Source organism: Melospiza georgiana, chromosome 2 (genome assembly GCF_028018845.1).
Source record: "Melospiza georgiana isolate bMelGeo1 chromosome 2, bMelGeo1.pri, whole genome shotgun sequence".
Lineage (NCBI taxonomy): Eukaryota > Metazoa > Chordata > Aves > Passeriformes > Passerellidae > Melospiza > Melospiza georgiana.
The window spans coordinates 107,132,574-107,140,758 of record NC_080431.1 but is presented as its reverse complement, the minus strand read 5'-3'; the positions used below and the strand labels follow the sequence as shown (position 1 = coordinate 107,140,758).

Sequence of the window (8,185 nt, the reverse complement as noted above, 5' to 3'; positions counted from 1 at the left end):
CTCTTAAGAGTATGCAAGAAGGAATGATTCCAGAACTGGAAAGGATGAACTTTTCATGCGAGGTTCAACCATGGGCTATAAACAATGCCACACCTCCTCCCTAAGAACCACAAAGATGCTTAAGGAATGGCAAAAGACAAAGGACAGAGAAAAACTCTTCCAAAGATTTTCCCAGCTTTTGGAAATAGGTCAAGGACCACCCTAATCACTGTTTCTGTATTCAGTAGTGAATAAATTAATGCATTAATGAGCCCAATGAACTTCATGTGCTTTTCAAACCCATGTAAACTTTTAGCATCTGCAACATCCAGCAGAACACCTATAAACTATATAAAAAAGCATTTTATTTTTCTTGAAAACACACACCCATGCATGCAGCTCCTCTTTTAAGGCTTTCCAGTTCTTGCATCAGGAGAGACTAGGGATAATCATTCTGCATTCACCTTCTTTGTGCCACTCATGATTTTACAGACCTCCATCACATCACCTTCAATCAAAGTCTTTTCCAAACCACAGTCCTAATTTACTTAGTTGTTCCTTGCCTGGAAACCACTCCAAATCTTGGTTGACCTTCTCTGAATCTCTCCCAGGTCTTTTTGGAAATGAGGGAGTGGTGGAAAATGGGACAAGTGGGGAGGAAGATGAAACCAGTACTGCACACTGTATTCCACATACTAACAAACATGAATTTATACAGGAACAAAAGGGTATTTTCCATCTTGTTCTCTGCTCCTTTCTCTCCTCAAGTTCTGTCTGCCTAGAGCCCACTACCAAGCATTTGGGCATTGAGCAGTCATATCCAGAAAGATATTTTTTATTTTTTAAGAATTATAATCTTCCCTACTAGGTCAATACATACACTGGACACAAAATTAAGATTGGGTTCTCAGTATTTCTTCACTTCACCTTACCTGGCAGAGCATTTAAGCTTCTGTTGTTAACTGAGAAGTCAACTTTGTGTTCCTGCATCTGTTCTCAAGGAGTTCCTGCTTTTACTACCCTGAGCAGCTCAGCCCTGTAAAACTGCATTTCAGACTATTGGCTGGTGATGTCTCTGATGGGAATATTAAGTGGTTAATTTTGCCTGTTTCCAAATTTTTCGTTGCTCCTGCAAAGAAGTTAAATACAACCACACCTGGATTCCTGGTACTTTGACAGAAATGTTATGAATCAGAGGACAACTCAAAATATTGCTTGCTTTCATTCTCACTAGCTCTTTGACAAGCTGCCCAATTGTTATGTTCTGGCAATGACTTCTACCTATTTCCACTTGGATTTCAACTTAAAAATATATTCTATAATAATTTAAGATGTACTTCAAGACTGTTTATCTTTTTAGGATGAAACCTCAAATCCTTTCCAAGTAACTTCATTTATTCCAGAGACCTCTCCTCTTTCACCATTTCTTCAGCCATGTCACATACTCAATATTATCCCACTGGTGCCAAATCCATCAGAACACTTCCTGCTGCCCTTGCAGAGCAGAGCTTTTATGTCCATGTGGACAGACCGGAAAAACTTGTGGAGAACATCACAGCAATATCAATGTATGCAGCACTTACTGAAGTGTTTAAGCTACAGTGAAGAAATGGAAAGAGTGCATTTACAGATGCACTTAGATTAATTTCACCCAACTCTGACATCTAAAGCCTGATACCCAGTTTAGGCTTTTCCATTCTTATCCATTAGCTTACCCTACAATCCATTTATAGTAAATGAAGGAAGAAAATGCATCTCCAAAAGCAATTCACCTAACAGATTTTGGGATGAGGAAATCCTCCCTGCTCCAGACCCTCTTAATAGTGTAAGGGGTTTTGGAAACAGTATGATCGGTGTATCTGATCACTAAGTGTGAACTTTATTGTTACATAGATCAGCAAAATAAATGATGACATTTAAAACTGCACAGGGAGAAAATGTCAAGAATTCAAAACCCTGTGATTTGCTCTCTTGCACAACTGCTGCCCTAGCAGTCCTAATACCACTTTCTTTGTCATTGTCATATACAATTTATTTATGACAAATACTTCAGAACTGACATTAGCAACATAAGAAACTGCTCACCAACACATGGTTCACTGTGAGAAATCCTAACTGAGGGCCTGACCTAACAGACACCTGACCTGTGTCTTCTGGAGTCAGCTACACAAATGAGCCTCAAGTGAAAAAGACAGGCCTTGGCGTTGGTTTTGCAAATGAACTTAAGATTTCCTCTAAAAGAGGTAGGTGTTTATTATGTGGTCTGACACTAATTAAATAACTCAGTTTAAACAGACATGGAATAACCTTCTACCAAAAAAGCTACTCATTGAGATCTTCAGGCATTCACCTACATGAGAACCAGTAATATCATTAGAGCCATTGTGAGGGAAGAATCAAAAACATTTTTGTAAGGATAATGAATTCTCACAGATCTTGCATTAAGTTAATTTTTTAGAGACAAAAGACATGCTCTCTTTGGAAATTTGTTTATTCTGTGGCATCTCTACCTCCTATGAAACATCTGGTAGCAATCTGACATAAACAGCACCTTAAAATACACAGCCAGGCAGGGGAGGTGTGGAGAGTGTCCTCACCCATTCCAAAACCCTCCTGTTGAAGAGCTTAATTTTTTCAGCTGTAACTATGAAAAGATTCTGTGTGCACAAAGAGAACATTCATGACTCAAAACATATTAAATGACTACATCTGAACTTTGAAGCAATTTGTTATATTAGAAAAACAAATAATGGAAACTGCCAGATACTAAGATATTTTGTTAGGGAATGCAAGTGCAACTGAAAAAACAAAGCCTGGAATGGGAGCAGCATCCCAGCTTCAGCTGAACAGAATACTCAAAAATAGACAACCGTGAAAATAATGTATGATAAAAGTAACTGTGTTTTCTGCCATCTATTGGCCTTTTTAGCTAACAATTATGAAACAAAGGACTACACCACTCACAAGGTACAGCTTCTACTGTCTTACAAGAGAATGCATAGAAGGTCCTCTCAAACTACCACTGAATAATTTGAAGCAAGTTTCTTTATGCAATTGTTTCAGTCTAATGCAGTCACTGCTGAAGAAAGCACTGGGAGATTCTGCTGGTCACAAAAAACAGGTGAAAAAAGACTGAAAATCCCCTGACTTAACTAAAAAACCATACCTTAGAATAAAAATAAAAACTTAAATTCAACAGCTAACTATTATGCTTGTTTTCAGCTACTAAGAAATAATGATCAAAACATACAAGTTTTACTGAGTAGCACATTTCTCAATAAACTATATTCAAAAAATGAAGATTTAAGTTATTGCCTACAATAAAATGCCCAAATGTGTTGAGTAGATACTAACAAACTGGATGTCACTTCAATTCATACAGAATACAGCTAATGTCATTTGTATAGACTTCCCACTAGTTATAATTAACAGTAAAGAGGTCTTTTCTTCTTTGTCACCTCTCTATTCAGGCCTTATTTGCGTTTGTTTGTACTTGCTATCTGTTAATCTCTCGTAACAAATGACAACAATAACTGTTGCTATTATGCATGGAAATTAAACATGTAGATAACTGCGTGAAGGGAGCTATTTTTGAAAAAGGCAGTATTAGAAACATGTAGCTCTTTATGTCTCCTGTTTTGCTTTGATAATTAAGCCATAGCCTTGATTTCTTTTAAACAAAAAACTTTTCCATGGTCATGCATGTTGCAATCAAATTCAATACATGCATTATGTTCTGATTCAATCTGTTCAAGTGCATTATTGTTAACCCTTATTTGATCCATGCCTGTCATCTTCACTGACCAAACAAAACCAATCCTTCATTTCCCAGCAGCTATCACTGAGTCTGTAAATTAATTTGTAGTACATCAAACAAAATCATAATAGGGAACCTTCAGCTTTGTTCTATTTGGTATCTGCAACACCGTGGGAAATGAAATAAAAGTTGACAGAGGGGAAGAAAAAGCAACTAGGGCTTCCAAACATCCTGCCCACAAATGCTCAGTTCATTTTAAAATATAAAAAAGTATGTGAAAAAACCCTGAAATAAAGCACAATATAAAAGAAAATCCCTGAGGAGTATTAAGTCCATGAACTGTAGCTAATAGGGAGAAATTTGCAAGTCAAAAGTAAATTTTGTTTCTTTGTAAGATTGTTCTTGAGAATTAGCCTCTCCCATTCTAATGATCAACAAGCATTAGAAATATTACCCCAAAATACAGAGGCAAGTGGTTTTGCAACAGCCTTTCAAACAGAAGATGCAGGGGTCAACAACATGCATTTACTGAGCTTTATCATAATAATTTTTACAAATTACATTTGACAATGTAGCTTGGTTGCCTGCTACAGCAGAGGACTGAACGTGCTTCCCTAAGACACTTGAGTTCTGCATCTGCTCCTGCCTTCAGACAGTCTGGATGCTGAGGCACTACAAAACTTCAAAAGTTCATGTGGAATGAAAAAATGTCCTGGTAAAAAGCAGAAAGCTGCAAGCACTGAAAATCATTCAGAAGTCACTGTCAGTTCCTTGGAGTTGAATTTACTTGTCATCCATGCCTGCTTCTCTGCAACCTTCCTCCCCACTGAAGACAATATTAAGGTGGATTTTGGAAAATGGGATCTTGGTGGATGATGCCCAGTCTCAGATGGCTGGCATATCTGAGCAAACCTGTGTCTCCAGCACTGCAGAGCTGAAGTTATCACCTTACACCATCAAACCCACCAGAAGGGAAGCACAGGAACCCAACCTGAACACACTGTCCTGGTCAGCCAGTTTAAGCCTGCTGCTCATGCCACTGATCAGCAACCCAGTTTTTGGAAGGCTGAATTTGACAGACAATGCAATGAAGATTTGCTGATCCAGGTACCATTGTGAGTTGCTAATCAGGACACTTTCACTTCATACTGGCCTTTCTTTTCATACTACTCTTACAAAAAGATATTTCCACTCATTCCAAGACCAGAAGCTCCTGCTTTCCTGACAACATCCATTATTATGGATTGCATTGCCTAACAGGGCAAATCTGTCTGAAGTGCCCTGAAATCCTCTGGAAGGATGATCCACCTCATTACTGGATACATTATCAAATCTATTGATCCTCCCAAGCAATATGAAAAGACAGATGATTTTATGAAGTTAAATCAGGCAACATTATGGCAACAGAGGACTTAACTCAGTGACCTGAAAGTTATGAGTTCCAATTGCAATAATTTGTTCCACACGTGTGGTGTGTTCTCCCTGTCTGTGTCTTCTGTAAATAGCTGAGTGTTTGAACAGACACACTTTCCTAGTAGTAGACAACATTTCAGGAACTAGAACCACAATCTCTGTTTGCATGTTCTTTGGCCAATGGTTTCACTATCAGTAGTAACTACATCTTTTGAGAATTATATCATGATTTTACACTACCAACGTGAAGGGTGATATGAATATTGACTTAAAGATGAGCTCTTGCTGTAAAGTCAGGAAAGTTTTTCTGCTGCATACTTTGAAGTAATTTCAACTTCTAATCTGCTTTCTTGCCTGTTCAGGACAAAGTAACACTCTAGTAACAATGCATCTGTCCCACCTTGGTGAGACATCAGCAGCAATGCAAGTCTGAATGACAAGGTGAGAGCCAGTGTCATGCACTGGAATTTCAGCAGACAGAGCAGACCTGAGTGACACCTATCTGCCACTGCTACAATGCCAAGAAGAAACCCCTTCAGGTCTGGAATGCTATCAAAAGCAGTGAAATAAGACTCCACCAGAAAACTCAACCCACTTAGTAATGTGAATCATAGAATCATTAGTGTTGGAAAAAACATCTAAGCTCACAGTCCAACCATTATCCCAGCAGCCCAGCTGCCACATCCACACACCTTTTGAACACTTCCAGGGATGGTGATTCCACCACTTCAGTGAATTTCAGCATAGCTTAGGTTCCTCAAGCAATACTCCACATTTTTGTGGGGAAATACACCTGATTAAAACCTCAGAGGATGCACTGTTATAAACAAACCAATTCTACTGCTGCTGACACAAGAAGAAAGTCACAGACTCATGTAACTTTTGAAAGGGTTTTTCCAGATGGAGGACTTGCTGAGGTCAGAACCAGTATAGTCAGACTCACACCTCTCTCCTGCAGGAACAGCGACTCTGCAGAGCCCTGGTGCTTGCCTGCTCTGTGCACTTCATCCTCAATGTCCCTCCAGAGCAAGCACAAAGACACATCAGGGAGCTGCCTGAATTATCCTATGGATGGAGGAACTGACCTGCGAGAGCACCAAAGCAGAGCCAGTGTGGCACACTGATCAGGAGGGCTCCTCACAGGTGACACCTTCAGACATCTGACTTTGTCAAGCCTGTGTCCCCCCACAGCCTGAGGGGACACGGCCACTCCTCTGGAACTTGCAGCTACTAATGGAAACTACCTGGAGATGAGATCATCTGAATTTATATAGGACTGGATGGACATATGAAAGGGACACCTCATGATCTTAAAAGCCCACACTCTCACCCTCCTCTTTGGGCACAGGAAAGAAAACACGAAGCAAATTCTTCATAAAGGCAAAATTCTAAGATAATTTTTTCAGAAAAAAAAATTTTTGAGGGAAACAAAAATCATGTGCTGCCACAGAAGAGCATAACATATCTGGAAAATGAGCCATCAGGCTTCCCTTCTTCCTTCCCCCCAAATGACCACCATCAGAAATTAAGCCTTATAAAGGAGCATCTTATCTGTTTTGGCATTTTTCCTATGAAGGAGTATCTCCTTGATAAGTAATAAACAGGCACACTATTTACAAGAATCATAAAAACAAGAAACCAACCCTAAAAAATGGAGTAATGAAGTTAAAAGCAATCACTGATGCAGAATTCTGGGTCAGCAACTTTTTCAGGATCCTTCAAAGCTTGGTATTTTTCCAAGCAAATCAGTTACCAAGCACTAAGGAAAATATGTATCTGTGATACCATGAGAAATATCTCAATTTATCTGTGAAGGAAATCCAGGAGACTTGTAAATCCTCTTCCATTAGAGAGCTTGTACATATTGAGATCTCAAAGTAGTATATAGAGACACATTGTTATTGATGTATCAGGCATTCCAGCCTTCTTTTCACTTCAACAAAACAATTGATGGAGAAGCTCTCTCCACTTCTTTAATATGTTACTATTACGTAGTAACATATTAACATATGTTAATATGTTACTACAATTGTACTGAACCAAAAGCCCTAATGTTATGTTCAAGAGATATCTCATTCAGACATATCTCTCCCATGCTAGAGAAGAGATATGTCTGAACTCCATCTGAGCATTTTAAAATGTCAAAGAATTCCACAGCAAAGAGCATGTGCAAAGTCTCTCTGTCAGGCATAATTGAAACTTGAAAGTCAAAAACATCTTAGAACTAAGTTAAATATTTGTACTCCAATATGAGTATATAAGACAAAGATGATTTTCAAGAATATTTTAAGGTTTTATACCACTGTAACATTTAATAATCTCTGAATAACAAATTCCTTTGATATTTTACAGACTCTTCACATAAATTGTTTTATAAAAGGAGCTGGGTCAAGAGTCCACTATTGATGCTAGCTGACTGGAGCTTTTATCTTTATAAGTGGAATAGGTACCATGTTAAACATGCTGCCAAGCTTCTTGCAGCTGGAAGATATTGCAGCATATGCTTAGAATGGTGGAACATCTTAGGTTAACATGAATTCTTTATAAATTTACCCTACAGCTTCAATCCCTTACCCAGGGAATGCTGATTCTATGTTCTCTGGTATTTTGTTAGGTGTTCTGCATGTTTTGGCAATGCAAATAGTTTTAGTAACTATTATAGTAACAACAACTGAAATTAGTTCCTGAAACTTATACATAAAGGTAACTATAATGCATTAAGAAACCTGATCACAGATCCAGCACAGTATATGACTATTCAGACCATAATAGAAGGACCTATTTTATCAACTCGCTCTTGGCCATTGACTTCATATTAACTTTTCTTTTTCTGTACAAAAATACTGCAGCTAGCTTCTCATCCAGAAAAAAACAGGTTACATTTCCCAGTAAGAGTATTTTTAGTCTGATGTTACCTGATCATCCAATTTAGGGAAAATGTAAACAGTGACCACAGCATTTCACACTCCATTTCATGCTGCCTCACTTCAATGGAAGTTGGACGATACGAATTCAATTGCTTTTCTAAGCATTTCC

General features: G+C 38.4%; 1 protein-coding gene across 1 annotated transcript in view; it reads right to left on the bottom strand.

The window, feature by feature from the left end:
* POLA1 (DNA polymerase alpha 1, catalytic subunit) overlaps window positions 1-8,185 on the bottom strand; it is a 186,787-nt gene that overhangs the window by 64,871 nt on the left and 113,731 nt on the right.